This window comes from Felis catus, chromosome B2 (assembly GCF_018350175.1).
Source record: "Felis catus isolate Fca126 chromosome B2, F.catus_Fca126_mat1.0, whole genome shotgun sequence".
NCBI lineage: Eukaryota > Metazoa > Chordata > Mammalia > Carnivora > Felidae > Felis > Felis catus.
This window is the reverse complement of record NC_058372.1, coordinates 72,177,841-72,198,394: the sequence shown is the minus strand read 5'-3', so window position 1 is coordinate 72,198,394 and position 20,554 is coordinate 72,177,841. Positions and strand designations below refer to the sequence as shown.

At 38.6% G+C, this 20,554-nt stretch overlaps 1 long non-coding RNA gene across 7 annotated transcripts in view; it reads right to left on the bottom strand.

The window, feature by feature from the left end:
- Window positions 1-17,027, bottom strand: part of LOC111560488 — a 515,327-nt gene extending 498,300 nt beyond the window's left edge. For 2 of the 7 annotated variants that reach the window (XR_006597952.1, XR_006597954.1), the window contains exon 1: window positions 4,360-4,880. This is a non-coding gene — a long non-coding RNA (uncharacterized LOC111560488). Of the gene's footprint in view, window positions 1-4,359; window positions 4,887-16,695 lie in introns of those variants that run through there. The other 5 variants (XR_006597958.1, XR_006597956.1, XR_006597957.1 and 2 more) reach the window with 5 other exon arrangements.
- Window positions 17,028-20,554: the final 3,527 nt, after the last annotated feature.

Sequence of the window (20,554 nt, the reverse complement as noted above, 5' to 3'; positions counted from 1 at the left end):
ATCATGCCAAGCCAAGCAAACCACAGAGCAGAGGCTATCCTAATGGCAATGTGAACCTACAAAATAGAGCTCTTGCAAATAATCAGACTGTATAGATAAGAGAAGATGCAAACTACAGGACACAGATTACTCTAGGTGAAAAATTCCTGCAATCTAGAGATTAGAATGAGCACCAGGACCAAAAAACATTCTTGTAGACCTAAAAGCAATACTATAGGGGCAAAAAAATGGATCTTGAGTCTGAAAACATGGAAGAAGTGCTCACCTCTGACAATCATGTACTGTAGGCAGAAAAAAATACCTGAGAAAATAAACCAAATTCATCTTGCCTTTTTTCTTTCTTAGATGTTGTAATTTTTACTTTATTGCTGTTGTTTTGGTGGTGTCATTGTTTTTCTGGATGGAATTCTCTAGAAAATACAAAGAAGGAGGGCTCTCTGACACAGAAAGCTATAAGAAGTACAAAAGCTAAGTTGCAAAAACTTCAGGATGCAAGAAAAAATAAAGAAGCAAGTGGAACTTCAAAAAATTTACAAATAATCCATAGGAAAATTTAAAGCACATTGGCAGCAGTAAGTAGTAGACTATATATTGGAAATTTGAAGTAGTAGGGGTACCCCAGTGGCTCAGTTGGTTAAGCATCTGACTTCAGCTCAGGTCAAGATCTCATGGTCCCTGAGTTCAAGCCACATGTCAGGTCTGTGCTGACAGCTCAGAGCCTGGAGCCTGCTTCAGATTCTGTGTTTCTCTTTCTTTCTGCTTCTCTCCTGCTCATGCTCTCTCTCTCTCTCTCTCTCTCTCTCTCTCTCTCTCTCTCTCTCTCAAAAATAAACAAACATTAAGAAAAAAAAAAGAACTCAGATTTTGATACCATATAAAACTGGCCTTAAATCCTAGAATAACCGTTTCAGTGATTTTGGACAAGTTAGCCATTTCCAAATTGGGCTTAAAAAAAAAAATTCCAGTATGTAGAAAATTAGGGGGAAAAGAGAGAAATGATAAGGAAGAAAGAAGACTGTGAAGCCAACATTCAAATAATTGCTACTCAAGTGTAAAGCAAATGAACAAAAATAATAACCAAAAATATTGCAAAATAAAACTTCCCTGAACTGAAAAAAAGACCATCAGAATGAGACCAACAATGACACATCATCCTTCTCCCTCTTTTTTCACTTTAGAAATAAGAATCTAGGTAGAAAATATACATGTCACATACGAAAGCACAAAAATGCTTTGCCCTCTAAAATACCAAAAGTTAAAAGATGATGGTGAAAACCTGTAAATTTTTCTGGGATATAAATATATAATCCCACAAAATATCTCTCCAGCTAAAATGTGAGGAAAGGCATTCTAATATATACAAATTCATATCAATAAATAAAGAAGAAAATTAATGTATTAGAAAAAGGGAGACTAAGCTTGTTAAAGAAATCCAAGCTCTTGCTATTTGGAAAGGTAAGAAAAAAGAATTCTGGAACATGTAATAATTCAAAAGAGGAAATACAAATATATATGAAAGAAATGAGAAGTGCTTTTTATAAACACAGATTGAAAAATTATAAAAATTTGAGATGTCAAGCAAGAAAAATCTGGATAAAATGTGTAATTTTCTAGAAAGTTGCCAAAATTAATTCAGGAGGCAAAAATAGGCTGAAAACCATGATAAACAATGAAATAGTTATGACAATGTACCCCTGAAATGGCGACTAGGACCAGATAGATACATGCATAAATTCAACAAAATCTTCAAGAAATAAAGACTTCTCATGCTGTTTAAATTTTTCAGAATGCATAAAAATATTTCATCTTCCCATGTCCTGATATAAAACCAGCATAACTCTCACATCAAAACTGATGGAAGCAGCTCAAAAAAGAAACTGTGGTCTAATGTGTCACAAACATAGTTATAACAAATTTAAATAAATGATATAAAAATCTGTTTGAACATAATATGTTTAACTTTTAAAACAGTCAGGGAAACATAAGTCCATGATAGGAAATTTTTAAAATACACATCTATCAGCCCACCTTCTTTAAAAGGAGAAAAAGAATGAAAAAAAATGGCAAAATAGTTTGGACCTCCCAGTTAGGGTAGTAGACAATGAGAGAATCTGCCCACTCCAACACTTGATGAAAGGAACAAAAATACATGACATAAACTTTGAAAAGAGGTGGCCAAACAAATAAATAAAAGAGGCTCATTTGCTCCAAGAAGTCTTTTAACCTTATCTGCATCTCTCAGAAGAAATGGTAGGGAAAGTAGATGATGCAAGTAAGTCCTCAAAATGTGACTAATATTTCTAAAAATAGAGAGGAAGCTGGGAGAGCAGACTGCTGGTGAGAAAGTCAAGGGAGCACTCTGGCAAACATCTCCACCAGAGGAACCCACAGAGGAAGAGAAAACTTCCAGGGACCACCATTCTCCCCCTCCCAGCTGGAGAGGAAATAATAGAGGGTGCTCAAGACCTCTGGCAATACACTGCAGAAATGAAGACAAAAGGTCAGATAAATAAGAAAAATATAAAAACTGTTCACAAGAGCCAAAACTTGAGAGATGAAGCAGAAGGTAAAACCCCTTTTGTCCCCCAGTTGACATGATAACGGGGCTACACCCACAGTAAGTGTTATCCTGAAGGGGGAAGAAGGGTGAATGCTCACAACTGGGAGAAATGTGGAAGTAAAACAAGGAAAATGAAGATTTTAAACAACCCATCTACTAGAAGCATAAGCTTCAAGGCCTCACACACAAGCCAGAAGACTGGTCTGAAGGGCTCAGGAAGAGAACACACTCCAGGTAGATGGAGTAGACTGTGAAACAGGAAATTTGCCCAAATCAGAGAAGAAAAAGCAGAGTCAGAGTTTCCATCATCCCTACTCTCTTGACCTGAGGCTAGGGAAAAATTAAGTGCTAGCAACACCCAGATCTCAGAGTGCAGCTCTGAGAGAGAAAGATGAGAAGGAGAGGTCTCATGGAGAGGGGATCCTGGAAAATTCACAGACACACTTCCAGAGCAACCAAAGCATGTTAAGCACGAGCGAGACGAAAAGAAATGGCATTGCAATTATATAGAAGCACAACAGAAATACAGGGAAGAAAAGTGACATGACCTACAAGAGAGACAGAAAAATCTTACTTGGAAAGAAAACACATTCTACGAGCTTAAGAGACTGTCTTACATTGACTCATTGTGTGCAAGGACTTAGTGGCAATATGAAGGGGGAAAAAATGAAAGCCCCTAAAACAACAGAAGTAGGTAATAAAGGCAGTCTGCAGAGATCAACTGGGACTGCGACGACACCATTAGAATCATTACTCCTCTAGTTGATAGATTAGAAAGAGCAAGAAGGAGCTAAAGTCATATTAATGGGATAAAGGAAAGGCTTGAGATAGTCCCGATATCAGAAAACAAGTTCGAAAGAAGCTGATAGAAGGCAAAGCTAGTACAACAGAAGGATATTTTATGCCTCTGTCATTGTGATCCAACACATAAAACAGAAGAAATATTCAGAAATATTAAAAAGAACAGTCCCTGAAATGAGAGAGAAGCTCAGATTAAAGAACAGAGCTTCTCTACTGAGGAAAAGATATAGAAAGATCAACATCGCAAGGTATTAAGTATTAAGGCATTAAGTTTCAAGGACAAAGAAATAAGTTTTCAGGCATCCAGAAAGAAAAAGCAAGTCAGTTAAAAGGATGGAAGTCAGGTTGGTTGCAGACTTCTCCACAGCAACATACTAAACCAGAAAACAGTACAGCAATATCTACAATACCTTGAGCGAAAAAAATTATACTATATCAAAATAGATTATAACCAGACACATGTGTTTTGGAATAAGGGCAACAAGCAGACAGGCCAAAAATGAAAGAACTTAGGAAATACAATACATAAGACCTTTCTGAGGGAAAAAAATGCAAATAAAGTAAGCCCACCAACAAGTGAATGGGGAAATCATAGTAAAAGGACTAGTTCAATGCTCAGTGCCATAAAATAATAGAGAAATGTCAAAAAAAAAAATTCTAAGTCTGGTGTCCCACAGGATGAAGCAGAACATATATAAAGGGTCAAAACAGATTGGATTCACTGAATTAAAGAGCACACACATCACCAAAACAAGAGAGCTACAGTCAACTTTGCCTTAATAGAGTAAGAAACAGTTAAAAGGAAGTCATATTACCAGATCTTTGCTATTTTCAAGAAAATCCAGAAATCCAAACTTCTGTCTTAATTCTCCCAATTAAGGAAAATAAAGTCCGTCTGTTAGTGTTGGTTAGGACATCGAGGGCAGGGAAAGAGCGAAGAAAGGGGCAAACCGCTCCAGATTGGTAGGCAGCAGTTTTTAAAAAGCAGGGGAACTTACAAGACTTGTCTTCAGTAACTGCAAGAGAAGCCGTGTACATCTCTGCACCTGCTGTCAGAATCTTAAGTTTATACAGAGGCCTTAACCGGCTATAGTCACGTATTCAGACCAAATAGCCTCAACAGCAACACACTCTCTCAAGCGTACGTCCTTGAAACAGTGTGATAATGGTGGGCAGAATGTACATTCCAAAGACAAGGGAGGAGCCTCTGGTTGCCCGCGTCCAGCTTAAGGGTGGACCCGCGGTCATGTCCTCTCGATGACCTCTGCCAAAGTTAGCTGGCCTGGCTGGTTGGTAACCAGTTCGTCACCTCTAAAAACGAGGTAAAATAAGACCTAAGAACAATGCCCACTCAGTCTAATCTTGGAGGCAGACAATCAACTGAAAACTTTCCATAGGAAAGAATTCATGGAATAGGAGTACTATGGACCCTCCTTGTACTTAATGATAGAAAGTGGGCAATAAATGATGTAGAAACTGTGATGAGACCAATGGTGAGCAGTGAATCAATTTAAATACAGAAGTAAAACTATGACTCTAGTAATTATCCTTACCAAGTAACATATATAAATCTTGGCAATGTAAAACAAATATATATAGCATATGTATATTATATATACAACTAACAGGTGGAAGAAAGAGAGGTGGGAATAAACATAAGCATACTAAAAATATATGTGTAATTTTTAGAAAGATATTCCATTATTTCAATGTTCTCACGCATTTTCTTTTTTTTTTTAATTTTTTTAACGTTTATTTGTTATTGAGAGACAGAGAAAGACAGAGTGTGAGCAGGGGAGGGGCAGAAAGAGAGGGAGACACAGAATCCGAAGCAGGCTCCAGGCTCTGAGCTGTCAGCACAGAGTCTGTCGCGGGGCTCGAACTCACAAACCATGAGATCATGACCTGAGCCCAAGTCGGTCGCTTAACCGACTGAGCCACCCAGGCACCCCTCATGCCATCATTTTCTTAATCTTTCAGTGATTTTTTAAGAATTAAAATATGTTTCAGTAGGGGCGCCTGGGTGGCTCAGTCGGTTAAGTGTTCAACTTCGGCTCAGGTGTATCCACAAAGCTAATATTTATCCACAAAGATAAATTTTATCCACAAAGCTAATATTACATAGGGAACAAAGATAACCATTTCACAGTTCAAAGAGTTCTGAGATCCATATTAGAGGTAAATACACAAAGTTCATTAACATATCTGAATGTGTATATGTATAGTCACATACTGAAATATTATAAGCAGGACAGTGTAGGAAGGTAAGACAGGTGTGAGTGATAAATCATGTGGAGAAAAGAGTAGAATCTAATGGTAGAGAAATGAATTCACCATGAAGCTAATGAAACTTAAGCTTAAGGGCTCCTCACTTACACCAGACACTGTCAAGCCCTAGGAGGGGGTGTACCAATGTGTTCACATAGTCATATAATTTTTTACAAAATTTGCAACAGTAGGATATTTTAACTTCAGTTAGTAGGGCTTCTGTTTTTTTCTACTCATTTTCCCCCACTGGCCCACTTTCCCTCCCACAGAGGGAAGTAGCCATGAGTATTTGTGGTTCAGCTACGGAGAAATTAAGTTGGGGTACATTTGTTGGGCTTAGTGGAATACACTGATGTGATTCACAGTCATCTGTATATATTGTTAAGTTATTACCCTCCTTCACAGCATAGGACTGGCTTCCAAAAATACTCTGCAATATACTTTGCCGACTCTTTCTCTCTTCTGACATGAAGGTGCAAGCTTATAGGATATGAACATGCCTACAGTTCACAACCCAGGGAACATGTGGATCATTTAAGGAGAACAAGACTTGAAAAGTATAGACTCAGAAGCCAGTCTGCAGAAAACTCTTCTGATCATCAGACCTGTAACACTGCAAACAGATGAATTGGCACCTTAGTATGCCTCAATTAGAAGTTTTTTTTTTCCCCCTGGCAGAAGCAAACTTGATGAAGCAGAGTAAACAATTCTGACCACACTGAACTTTTTTTTTATAGCAACCATGAGAAATAGAATTTATCAGACTCTGTGTTTGTAGCACACAAACCTGTAACAGAACTATAAACAGGAAGTACATCTGCATGTGAAATTCTGTTTCATGCATCCCAACTCTCAGTGACAAAGACACAAATTTCATCCAGCCATGTTAGAGGTAAGATTGAATTATCTGTCTGCCTTCTCCATAGAAAACGATCTTAGAAAATTGTTGTCCTGTAAAAAGGCAATCAGATCTTACAAAACTAAACATATTATTACCATATGCCAGTAATTGTACTCTTTAGTATATTCCCAAAGGAATTGAAAATTTATACACACATAAAAACCAGCACACAAATGTTTGTAGCAACTTTACTCATAATTGCCAAATACTAGAAACAACTTAGATGCTCTTCAGTAGTTGAATGGATAAATCAACTGTGGCACATCCAGACAATGCTACAAAGAAATAAGCTATTAAGCCATGAAAAACCATTGAGGAACCTAAAATGCATACTACTAAGTGAAAGAAGCCAAAATGAGAAGGCTACATATCATAGGATTCCAATATAAGATTTTCTGTAAAAGGCAAAACTATAGAGACAGTGAATAGATCGGTGGTTGCCAGGAGCTGGGGGAAGAGACGAATAGGCAGAGCATAGATGAATATATGTTATTACACTTGTGAAATGTCTAAACCTGTGAAATGTCCAACACCAAGAATGAACCTTAAAGCAAACTACAGACTGTGGGTGATAATGATGTGTTAACGTAGGTTCATCCTTGGTTAAAAAAAAAAGAAGTGCAGGGCGCCTGGGTGGCTCAGTAGGTTCAGCGCCAACTTCAGCTCAGGTCATGATCTCGCAGTTCGTTAGTTTGAGCCCCCTGTCAGGCTCTGTGCTGACAGCTCAGAGCCTGGAGCCTTCTTCATATTCTGTGTCTTCCTCTCTCTCTGTCCCTCTCCTGTTTGCACTCTGTCTCTCTCTGTCTCTCAAAAATGAATAAATGTTGAAAAAATTTAAGAAAAAAAAATGCACCATTCTGGTGAGTCAGTAATAGAGGAGGCTAAGGGGGTTACCTAAGATATCTCTGTTCCTTTTTCTTCATTTTGTTGTAAACCTAAAAGTGCTCAAAAAAAAAAAAATTAAGGCTTAAAAAAAAAAGGCAGAGACTATGCAGCTAAAAAATAATAAAGGTTAAAAAAAGACATTATAGAAATGTAGCAGGCAGTTTATTAATATCATTATTATTTTTTTCTTTTTTTAAGTTTATTTATTTATTTTGAGAGAGAGCACAAGAGGGGGAGGAACAGAGAGAACCCCAATCTACTGACGACGCACAGCCCGACGCAGGGCTCCAACTCATGAACTGGGAGATTATGACCTGAGCAGAAATCAAGAGTCGGATGCTCAACAGACTGAGCCACCAGGTTCCCCTTGCATTATTTTTCTGAATTTTATTATGTCTGTGGCAATTGTCAGCTTTTTTAATTTTCTGATTCAATGTGTTTCCTTTTCTCATTCTAAACACTTTCTAAACACTTCTGTATCTAATTTTGTATTTGGAATTTCGTATTCTTTTTAAAGAGGGCTCCAACTGGGTGTTGTATGGAAACCAATTTGACAATAAATTTCATATATTAATAAAAAAAATAAAATAAATAAATAAAATAAATAAAGTGGCTGTAAAAAAAATAAATAAATAAAAAAAATAGGGCTCCAAAAATTGTAAGTAGTGGCCTCCATAAAACCTACATCTGTCTTTGTTCAGGGGAGGTAGCTTTAAGCAAAAGTGAATTTACAAAAGCAGTGAATAATACTCTTGAGGACCATTATCAAATCACCAAGGTCTCCAAATATCCTCAAAAGTGCTCAAAAGGAAAGAACTTGAGTAAGTGAGGGTTCTTTGAGACCCAGGTGTCACCAGGAGCTTACATGGCCTGCGAGGCCTAGAGAGAGGCCAAACGTGAATTCCACGTTTGGCATTGTCCCTGAGAGAGTTCATCCACTCTTCCCACAGCCTTCCCCTCAACATCAACAGATCACCTTCCTATGAGCCACCTTTCCTTACAGTGTTTGCACAGGTTTTTCTTAAGCATACCACAACAGAGCACATCATGACAGAACACGGTTGTTTACTAAGTCCCATGTGTAATATACAGGAAGGTGTCCTTAATCAACCTGTCCTCACATCTTCGTCTCTCTTTCCCCAAAACACGGCAGAGCAACATAGCACACTTCTTCCATATGCTACTCCTGCAGCTGCCCCCTTTTCCCTGCTCCCCAAGTTTTACAAACCTTAACAACAGTGGCATTTGAGAAAAGCCTGGAATGTCTGGAGAGGTTCTGCATGATGGAAACTGTATTTAGAGAAACTAAGCACCAGAGCAAGCAAAGGAGGCCATAAACATCTGCCAGTGTCCTGCTGTCTGAAGCAAATGTAAATGGATTCCTGGCTTTTTTCAGAACTTTAGAGTCAACGATAGGATGTAGGTGCAAACTTAGGGCAGATCTCACTCTAGCTCCTGGTTTAGAAACCAATAAGCTCAACTTCTGACACTCATTCCCTAATTCTACCTCCTAAAATGACCAACCAAGGGATAAGTGATGATATGGAGAATACTACTATGAATCACAACCACAGATTTCCATAGACAGACATTTTGTTCTCTATTATATTTTTTTATCATTATTTCTTTCCTCATTCAGGCAAGGATTTTGCCCAATTTAGTAATGAAGGAGCGGGGATCTAAACAAAGAAACATAGCTAAACAGCAATAGGAGTAGAATAAGTCTCTCGCTTGCAGTTTTTGGTTTGGTTTTGCTCTTTTAATCCAGGCAGATAACCAAAAACCAGGGCAGGGAAAAATGTGATAAAGAATCCAGTATGTTCAAGAACCCCAAGCCTGGTAGCTTCCTCAGCAGATGCCATTATTTACACAAACATTAAAAACTTCAAGAGATTTAAGATCTGAGCTAAGTGACCAATTATAAATAAGTTTATTGAAATAAAAAAAATTATAGCAGTATTGTAAGTGTTTTGCCTTCAAAACATAACAGAAAGTCATTCTAGAACTTCCTATGATAGATACTATTATAAAGCTTAACTAAATATCAGACATAAGAACATTGCTTTGAATTTTCTCTGATACATAAAAGCTGATTGCAATTACTTTAATGTTTTCCAGGATTGAAAGATTATCCGTGAGAGAAAAAAGTCACTGTATTCAAAAAATGTCAACATTTAATATTTCCTAATTCTTCAAGATGTTTCTATCAAACATTCTTTGGGTTAGGTAACACCAGGATAAAACTCACTCAGCTACTCTTTGGCGTATTTGTCCATTCATCTTCTATTATGTGACTAAAATACATGTTATTATCTAACAGGCTTATGTGGATGTCTCAATTCATAAAACTTCAAAGAATGTTTATTAATGAGGGTGTCATTCAATTGCATAGGTTCTGGAACATGAAGTTTCCAGCTGGGGGTGTCTAGTCTACCATCCTGCTTCAAAGAGCACAGAAACTCAATATCCAGTCCAGGGGAAAAAGTGATGAGTAGTAGTATGTTTGGCTAGATGCCACATTAGGAAGCCAGTGAAGTTTTGAAGTTAGTCATATTCTTCAGAGAACATGACTATTAATTGAACATCTACTATATCCTTAAACGGTTCTTGAAGTTGAAGTTAAAGATATGTGAAGGGAATGTAGATGTGCAGCTAATTGGGCCTGGCTTTGGCACGTACCAACTTAGGGCCTGGGAAAATTTACTCAGCCCCTTATGGTCCTAATATATATATATATATACCACTGTTAATATCTACTGGAGAATATTGTTCTAATGGTGAAATGAATGATATAAGCATTAGCAAAACAAACCCTCACAAACAGTTTCATTTATTTAAAAGCTCTGCTCAGCTCTGCCTATAATAAGAATCAGACTCAGCATCATTTTAGGGTATCACCAAGAATTCTCCGGAACAACACAATGAGTTAGGTCCACATTAAAATTCTCTTTGGAATTTGAGAAGAGAAAGTGACCACAGAGAAATGGTGAGAAAAGAAGAGGTGGGTGGGGAAGAGAGAGGAAAGAGAGGCCAAATATTTTCTTTTGTTCTCTCTCATGCTATTTCAGAGCAGAATATACCTCTAAATATAGTAGATTATTATTATTATTATTCAAAAAATCTGGAAGGAGAAATTGTAGCCACCCTCTGAAGCCACCCTTATTCACATGCTGTGGTAAAATGTATCTATCTGTGTGGAAATTACTGCAACTTTTTTTAATGTGCTCAGATTTCTCTTTGGAGTAAAATGGGTGCTAATACACAGAAACGTTGTGACAGCTCATAACCATCCATATATATTGCATACACTTTGTAGGCCATCCGCAGCATATTTTAAATTCAAGCTGACTTTGTCCCAGCAATTTACCACAAATATGGCTAACCAACAACTGGTGCGCTCTCGAAAAGCACAGATTTCAACATTAACACAAAGCAAAAGAAACTAAAAGAGGTGTTACACGATCAAAGAAAACTGATTTGAGAATTATCTACCAATTTTGTTTTATCTACACCACTACACTCTCCCCTTATGTGGATGGTAAGAGTTGCCACTATCTGCCCTAGTTATCTCCAAGGCTGCAGTGCAGATGATGAAGATTACTGCCAAGTCTGAAATTTAGAGACTGCATATTGGGCCTCTGAAAACCCTCTAGGGAAAGTAATTATTTTGCCTTTTGAACCTCTTGAGATCATATGCAAACATACATGCATGTGAATGCCTGTCGGTGTGCAAGTTTGTAAGAGGGTTTCCAAAGCTTTCCTCAGACTCTCTAAGGTCTATGATTCTGCCTCTTGATTATCATGGCCAACTTCATGAAGCTTCCTAATTTTGTTTTACCGATTGTTGTATAAGCCTACTGTATTTTCAGAGTTAAATATTTAGAAATGTAGAACAAGAATAAAAATATCACTTAACTCAGAACTACACAGAAAGCATTTATTGCCTACAAAAGAAACCAACATAATTTTTTCCAGAAAACCCTTAAGAAGTCAACTGAGCTTGTAGCACTCAAATTTTAGTTCATGCATCTTTTTAGTACCTGCAGCCCCCAAACTTGTGTTTAAGGCGCAAAAGTTTACTTGTGTGATAGCACAGGTTTATAAAAACTACAAAGCATCCAGAAATGTAGTACCATTTCTAACCAAATCTGATTAGAAAGCAGAAGACAAATATGAAGTGAAGCTGAAAACACCTCTGCTGTGCCTGGAGTGAATCTTTGAGCTGGAAGGCTGGAAAGTATCTCATTAGGCATCACAATTTTCACCTTTGGTAAACTGAGACCCTTAAATTTTAAATGATTTTCCCCAAACTGCATTTCTCGTTAGTGACAAAATCAGCACTATGACTCAATTTCTTTCCTTCTAGCCCAGTACTTATAATTTAAAATATTAAAACAAAATACAGTCAAATATAGTGTGTCATTCTTAATGACCATGATTAATAATTGTTAAATTCAGTTCTAATCAAGTTCAGATTTTGATCTGTACATAGCCTCCTACCCATTTTGATCTGTTCTCTGAATTTATACTCGTAAGTACATACTCTACTCCAAACCACCCAACTTCTTAGAAAATGTTAATATTTGAACACCCATCTTAAGTTTTTCTAAACCAAGAAACTTAAGCCTACCCGCTACTGATTCTATTCTTGTGACCTACTGCATGGATTTTCTTTGGCAGCCCAATAAAAACCTCACATGTTGAAATAATTTATTTCTGAACCTAATATCCCTCCGCAAATTCTTCCATTTGATTAACTTTTTTTCTCTTTATCATCTCACAGACATTCTAACAGAATAGGAAAATTGCTCATTTCTCCAATTATGAGAATAAATTAAGTGAGGGAATTTGAGAAGGCAAGGGTGGGAGAGAAAGAGAAATGGAGAATTAACTCTTGTAAATTTCTCGGAGATTACATATGGTTCAAGTAATTTAAAGATAGCTTCTCGGGGATTTTACTCATAATCTTGTTACGATCTTTTTTAAGAGGAGGGTAGGTTCCAAAAAGCTGTTTCTCAACCCATTTGTTTGAACTTTGAAAGTAACCCTCTACAAGCAGCCCCTGAAGCTGAAGGTGGTGGGTGCTGGCAGAGTTGAGGCCCTTTGCGTTGGTCTCTGTAGCACTTTCCATGACCTATGAAGTTTACAGGTTAAACATTTGTAAGAAAGAAGCTTTTTTCTGAGTGCAAACGAGGGACAGAGCACAGAGGCTGCTCCAGTAGAAATTTAGGGAAGTGTAACCAGGAGCAGATGCAGGCATACAATTTCTCTCTGTCCCTGACTTTCCAGAGCACTTTTCTACCACGAGAGGAGCTAACAATGCCTTGCACAAAAGTTGCTGGTTTATCTTATCTTCATCATAGCCACTCCAGAAAAGAAGGGAAAAAAATTGCCTGCGAACTCTGCCTCCCATTTTTCTCTCTCTCAGTACTGCTAATACTCAGGTAGGAATGGCCTACCAGGAGAGGCAGTGCTGAGACTGAAATCGGAGCTTTCCACCTTTCTCAGAACACAAACACAAGTACCAGGTACTCAGCACCCAATGACTAAGTACTGAAGGGGATGAACTGACAGTTCTGAAAAGGGTGAGTTTTAAATATTTGATGAAGTTAATGGAAAACTCACTAGAGAGAAGCAAACAGTGTCACAATATGTACTAGTAGACATAATGTGCCTGCTGAGACATTTTCCACTTAGCTTTGCCTTTTTGTACCTTGGGTGCTAGGCATCAGTTAAGTCCTTTCTTTCCTGATTACCACCGATAGGAGTTCTGCTTCACTGTTTACATTCCTGTCATCACCCACAAGCTTGCCAGTATCTGTTTGTGAGAAACCGACGGCACAAATTTTTAGCCTGTCTGACCCAGAGTATATCTAGGGAGGTTTTAAAACCTGTGTTGACACACGAAAGTACATATTCTGTGTAAAACATCACCTTAGCAACTATCATGTAATCCAATCCTGGAAAAGAACAAATGATGACTGTGGACTCTCCCTCAACCCACTAGCAGTTCTGAAAGCCCAAATAGAAAGCACTTACAAAATGGCACCAAACCCAAGTAGTAGCCTGGCAGTGGTGATGACTTACTCAAATATTGCTCAAATTTAAGGAGAACCTTAAAGTATTTTAACACATTTCCTTTAAAAGAAGAGAGCTTTCAGCTTTATAAAGTCTACAACAATTAATTTATATAATTCACCTGAGAATTCAAATGTTTATGAGAACTATTACGTCGAGGTGGGGTTTAGAGTTAGTGTTACTTAGAATCTAAGAACCCAGGATCTATTCCGTAGAGCACATTCAAAGGGTAAATCCAGGAGAACGTACGACATGGGAGGCCTGTTGAGACATCCAAGTTCTGGACAGTACTGACAAGGCTCATAGGTTTGGAGGGGAAACCCAGAATATTCCCTGAAAAAATAAATTATTTCCAAAGATCTCTTTGGAAATAACTGAAAACAATATTAGGACAAACTATGGTCTCATATCAAGAATTAATCAACAGGAGAAATAAGAAATTCAGCCAGAGTAAGCAAACTGACATGATTTGAAATTCAGACGACTCCATTTGAGAAGGAAAAGAAAGAAAACAGACTTTCATTCAGGTCCAATCCCCCTGTCCAACTTTCACTTTTGATTTACACTTTGAGAGCACTTCAATTGGAAAAGAGTAAGGGCTCAGCAAAAAGATGGAACAGCCACAAAAACGCTGTGAGGAACGGTCAGCGAGGGGTCTTCTGTACCAGTCATGGGCAATTTGAAGTCCCGGGGAACCTAAAAAACATACAAGTTCCGACCAAAGCTCAGCCTACGAATCCTTACGGCGCCTCGCTGACACTTCTGGAGGAACAAATCCAATTGTGCTGCACAGGGTCCTTGCCAGAGGAACAACAGCTTCCACATTAAGATCACATATGCTGTGCAGAAGTTGCTGAGTTTCCTGGAGTTTTTATGAAGGATTTCAAATAGCCCAGAAATAACTTTCAGTTGCCACAGTCACTAATAGCCCTGCCCTCCCTCTAAGCTGCAAGAGGTGAAAAGGCCTGAGGGCGTTCAGACTTCTCTGGAGAAAGTTGTCAAGGGTAAAAAAATGAAAAACCAGTGAATTGCTTGCTGATGCTTCAGCTAAGAAAGTTCCAGGTGAGAATGGGGAGACCTGGTAGATCTGGGGTGAGGTTTATCTCGAGGGGTTTCAGAGCAAGCAATTCATTGCTGAAATAGCGACAAATGCCATTATCTCCTTTGCCCATGAAGCGATACTGAAACAGTGAAAACATGGGCAAATGCCCTTCTCCTTAGGATCATCTGGGCTTCTCACATGGGGATGAGCATCTATCCTCCAAAAGCCTCCACACACCCCCAACCCCCAACCCCTGACCTGGCCTTCAGCGTATCGCAGGCCATGCTATGGGAGCTCCAAAAAGAAGACCATAGGAGCCTATGGACAGTTTTAAGAGAAAAGGCCTTTTAAGAGAAAAGGTGATTTCCTCACCTTTCAGTTCCAGTAAAAAATTTCATAGTGTTATGTACAACATCAAAAATTTTCAAATATGGGAACTTCCACTCTTAGAAAAGCTGTCATACGTGCTGCCCCTTGCTCCCTATCACCCTTTTGCCCTTTATTCTGCTTTGTATTCTTACAGCTTTGTTTATCCCTTAATGTATTAGATTTTTTTTAATATCTGTTTACTGTCACAGCAAAGACTTTGTTTTATTCATATTGAGTTCAACCTTTAAAACCTAGATTATGCAAGATACCTATCAGTTACTCAATACACTGCCTTTGAATAAATGAATTTATAAAATTTACATTCTCATTCCAATTTCTTAGTAAGAAAAGAATTAAAACCTGCGGCTCAGAGAGGTTAAATAACTGACTCAAGGATGTACAGTGATATAGCAAAGCCACTTGTTCTTCCCCACGGGTGATAACTTTAGCTACTGGTAGGAAAGAAAAAGGCTTTCAGCAGAATTCATGCTATATTTGGGAGAACACAGTTTAGGTAGCTAATATTCACTACATATTTTATATCCATTGAGCATTTTCTAGCCCATATAATCTGTGCTATAAAGAAAGGATGCTTCAACAGGGATATTTTCAGGGAAATTCTATAGCCGATTTTTAAATCTTTATTTTTCTCTGCACTTCAAAGTGAACAGTGATCACTGCGTGTCAACACAGGTTGAATACCAACAATAAACAGGCGCACCATTTCTCTGGGGAAAGGGGCCCAGTGGTGATAATGACAGCCATCGCAAACACCGGGACAGCACCAACTGTGGCCTCAGCGCTGCTCTAGGCATGCACACTTGTCACTAACTCGTTCCATCCTCACAGGAACCCACACACTGTTGTTATCCCCATTTTACTGATGAGGAAACCAAGGCACAGAGAAGGTAGGTAACTTGCTCAAAGACATATAGCTAATAGTACATAGTTGAGCCAGGACTCAAACCCAGGCAAGCTAACTTGAAAGCCTCTACCTCAGAGCTGCATCCTTCTACCTCAGAAAAAAAAAAAAAATAGCCAAGTGTGTCTGTATTTAGCCAGTCAGTTGGCAAGTCCGGGTCTCATAAACAACACAAGAAATGGGAGTTGTACTGTAGCAATTAGCAGGACTCACATTTTGTTTACTATGTGGAAGAATACTGATTAATGAAACAGTGTCACCCTGGAGGAACATTCCTTGACACAGACTAGTAGGTCCCCTTCTGTTCAATATTTGCATCACTTGAAGGAATTCACAGAAGGCAGGCTCATGTGGTCTGCTGATGACGCCAAGTTGAGGAACTCTGCAAAAGTGTGGTTTGACACAACTCTAAAGTAATTTGTGTAGCACCCCCACTGGAAGGAGAGTAGCAGAGCACTGGAAAAGCTACAGCTCAAATTCTCTACCAGCATCACGGCTGTCTTCTGTCCTCCTCAAGCCCTGCTTCCTCTCCCTTATTTTAGGCTACAGCCCACATCATGGTCTATGGACAAACTGTCACTGGGATTGGGTTTGCTGTAATTCCTGATTACTGATGATGGTGACCTGCGTGATCCCTGCTTTCTTCCAGGTGGATAAAAACGAAACGGCTAAAGCAAAATATCTTTCTAATTCTCCATCTTCTCATGGGCCTTTTGAAATCACTCTATTACAGTTCCTTAGTAAGTAGCATTCTGTTCACACGTCATCCTCTGAACACATTAATGTTTGGTCAATTTAAATGCACAGAGTGGCAATGTGCACATATAAATTTTTAGTAGTTACCATTTAAAAACAGAAGGATGACTCACCAGGCTTTCCTTTTCCTGTAAACACCGCGTGGTGCAAAACACTTGAACCCTGTGTGTTTTCAATGTCTCTGACTTCCACATGTACGCGCCTGATAGGCGCTGTTTATCAGCTGAAGCCGAGGGAGATAAAACCTTGCCACGGAGGCGCAGTCCTGAATTTCCCCGTGGCCAGGTGGAAGCCTCTCTGGCTTCCGGCTGGAGAGGCGCCCTCTGCCGGCACCTGGCCTGCTCCGCCTGCTTCCGGGGCTTCTGCACCCACAGCTGGAGTTGGAGGGAGCCTAAGTGGAAAATAAATGAAGGAGAGGCAGCAGTTAATGAGTTCCGGAAATTCTGCCATTGCTCTAGGAGAGGTCAGCATAAGTAGCATCGTTCTTTCTCCCTGCCACATTGGCCCTCCCCACCTGACCCAAATCCTGTGCCATTCGGAGAGTCACAGGGAGTCCCCACGTGGGCTGCAGAGAAATATGCTAGAATTGGCTTCTCGCTAGGGTTTGACTTTGACCTGAGGGGGCAGGGCGTCCAAACTACCTTTAACGGAAGGCATCATTTATTAATGCGTCTCGGTGCCTGCAGCAGTCCGTTGTAGTGCCTGGGAACACTGCAGTTGAGCTCATGCCTAACGAAAAAGGAAGGAGGCCACTGGAAAATGTTTCCTCTCGGACAGACATGCTGATGAAAAGTTGCTTGGTGCACGTCCAGATTCCTGTCTTTTGTTGAATTTTTAATCTTGTTTCTCTTGGATCAGCCCCCACTTCTCTGGGTTTGACCACTGATACATGCGCAGGGGTTATTCTACTCTGAAACTATAGATTTTTTTGAGAGGAGCAGGCGTTGCACCTGGAAAAACTGGCTAGGGAAACAGCGGTATTGTTTTATTAACTCCCTAAGTACAGTTTCTGTTCTTTACAGCTTTCTTGAGAAATTGTACTAATAATAAAACACGTTTTCAGTGAGCAATTATAGTTCACAGAGTTTTCCTGGCTTTGCTGAAAAGGCATTACCTTCAAATGGATGCCAAAAAGCAAAGCCGTGCATTCGAATCGGGAAGAGGAGCTGTGTGTTTTAGAACTACCTAAATCACTCCTGTAATTTGCAATGCCAAAGAGGGAGTAAATGTCCTCATGTAAAATTCAAAAGAAATACTGGGACAGTATCTCCCATAGCAACAGCTGTTTTAGAAGTTCCAGGATGATTAACAAGCGTCTGTTTCATCTTTTCCTTTGTTTCAAATCAGACCACAGCCTGCTCAATCTGCAGGTCAAAATAGTACTAAGACTTTGACAAAAGAAAAATGTGATTACTGTGGATTTTTTTTTCTGGTGTGTTCAATTATTTGCCATGCTGTTCATCTGCTTGTAATTCGTTACTAGCTAACCGCAATTAAGAAGCTGGTTGTTTTAAAAAATCAGAAAATATTAGTAAACTCAAGATACTCTATCTTCATTAACATTTACAACAATTAATTGATTAGAATACATTTCAGAGTAGTAATAGCTATCAGAATTGACCATTAATTTGCAGTGTCGTCAAGACATTTGACTTCTGAGTATTCGGTGGGCATGTTTCACACCTTGGGTTCCCCAGATAGCATCCTCTGATTTGGGAGTGTTTGCATGGGAAAGCTCTTGGAATCAACCGCTGTGGAAGAAAGAGTAGGTAGCAGAGAATCTGAGCTGCACTCCAATCCCAACACCACCAGCAGCAGCCTCAGCTGTCCCACAGGGAGCCACGGGGTTAGAAAGCCCTTCAGAGACCACTGGGTCTTTGTACTCTATGTTGATCAGCCATTGGATGTGGGCTGCTCGGGGCAGGGGATTCGACATGATGCCGAAGAAGGCTGATAGCTGATGCCCTTCTTCTGACAGCACTGCCAGTGCGAATAATTTCTGCAGTCCAGAAGAAAGATCTGGGGGGCGCTAGACTGCCATAGTATATATACACAAAATGTAACATTCATTACCTTTTCAATAAAAGACACAGAAATTAGAGAATATAACACCTAACCTAAGCCAAGTCAATATTATACAAAATGATTAAATATTTTTGTTCTGGGAATAAAGCATCAGCCCAGGGTCACAGTATATTAAGGTCCAGTTCCCTAATAGATCTGGGAAAAGAACAAATTTAAATGTATTGAATTCTCATTAAAAATAAATGAAATAACCACTTCTGAGAAGAAAAAGATATTAAAATACAATTACTCAAAGCATATGGAAATTAAAATATCTCCCTGTGCCCATTTCTAAAGTAAACTCCCATGCAGAGCTTATTTTAATTATTCAGCATCCATATGTGCTATAAATGTGCTTAACTTTATAAATGTACCTTCTACAAGTGTCCTGTGTAATCATTTTAAAACCTAACTTTGATTAAGTTGTATGTACTTAAAAAATGAAATAAATCAAGTGTATGGGCTTAAAATACAATTTGTACATACAAACATTCTGTCTCATTTATGAATATTTATAGACAGCATTATTTAATAATCATTTGTATCTTCATTTGATTGAAATAAAATGTAAACATTCAAGAACACTAGGAGTCAATATACAGATTTTTTCCCATAAAAGAAGCATTTCATAAAAGCTAGACATAAAACAATCCAAAGAAAAAATGGGAAGCGGATCTGAATAGATATTTTTCCAGAGAAGACAAACAGATAGCCAACAGGTACATGAAAAGGTGCTCAACATCACTAATCATCAGGGAAGTGCAAATCAAAACCACAATGAGATACCACCTACACCTGTCAGATGAGCAACTATCAAAAAGATAAGAACTAACAAGAATTATCTAGAATGTAGAGAAAAGGGACCCCTGGTGCACTGCCGGTGGGAACACACTATGGAAAACAGTGTGGAGATTCCTGAAAAACTTGAAAATAGAATTATCATATGATCCAGAAATTCCACTTCTGGGTATTTACCTGAAGAAAATGAAAATGCTAACTTGAAAAGATATATGTACCCCCATGTTCATTGCAGCATTATTTTCAATAGCCAAAATATAGAAACAACATAAATGTCCATTGATAGGTGAATGAAGATGTGAGATTATATACATGTGAGATATATAAAGTGGATTATTATTCAGATGTTAAAAGGAAGTAATCTTGCCATTTGCAACAACATGGATGGATCTTGAGGTCATTACGCTAAGTGACATAAGTCAGCCAGAGAAAGGAAAGACAAATACTGTATGATCTCACTCATATACAGAAACAAATAAACAAACAAACTCATAGATACAGAGAACAGACTGGTGGGTGGCAGAGGTGGGAGGGGAAGAGCAAAATGGGGCATGGTGGTATCAAAAGGTGTAAAGTTCCAGTTATAAATTAAATAAGTCATGGTGATGTAATGTACAGCATGGTGACTATAGTTAATAATACTGTATTTCATATTTGAAAGTAAATCCTAAAAGTCCTCATAACAAGAAAAAAAATTTTGTAACTACACGTGGTGATCAATGTTAGCTAGACATTGTGGTGATCATTTTGCAATATATACAATTATCAAATCATTACATTGTATACCTGAAACTAATATACCATTATATGTCAATTTACCTTAATAAAAGAAGCTAAGCATCAATTTAAGTGTGTGTATATATATATATACATATACATACACATATTAAATTGAAAAGCTCATCCTATGTAATTAAAATATGAATAGCATTGCCAGATAGAGAAGACATGAAGAAAATGTGTGACTCTGTTTTGTAAGCTCCAGGAGGCCAAAGCAGGATCTGCATCAGCTCTCACCATGGAATCCCTGGGCCTTAACAAAGATCTGGCACATAGCAGACCCTCAGTAATGATTTGGTGAATGTTGAAAGCATTTTACATCTTAGTTAA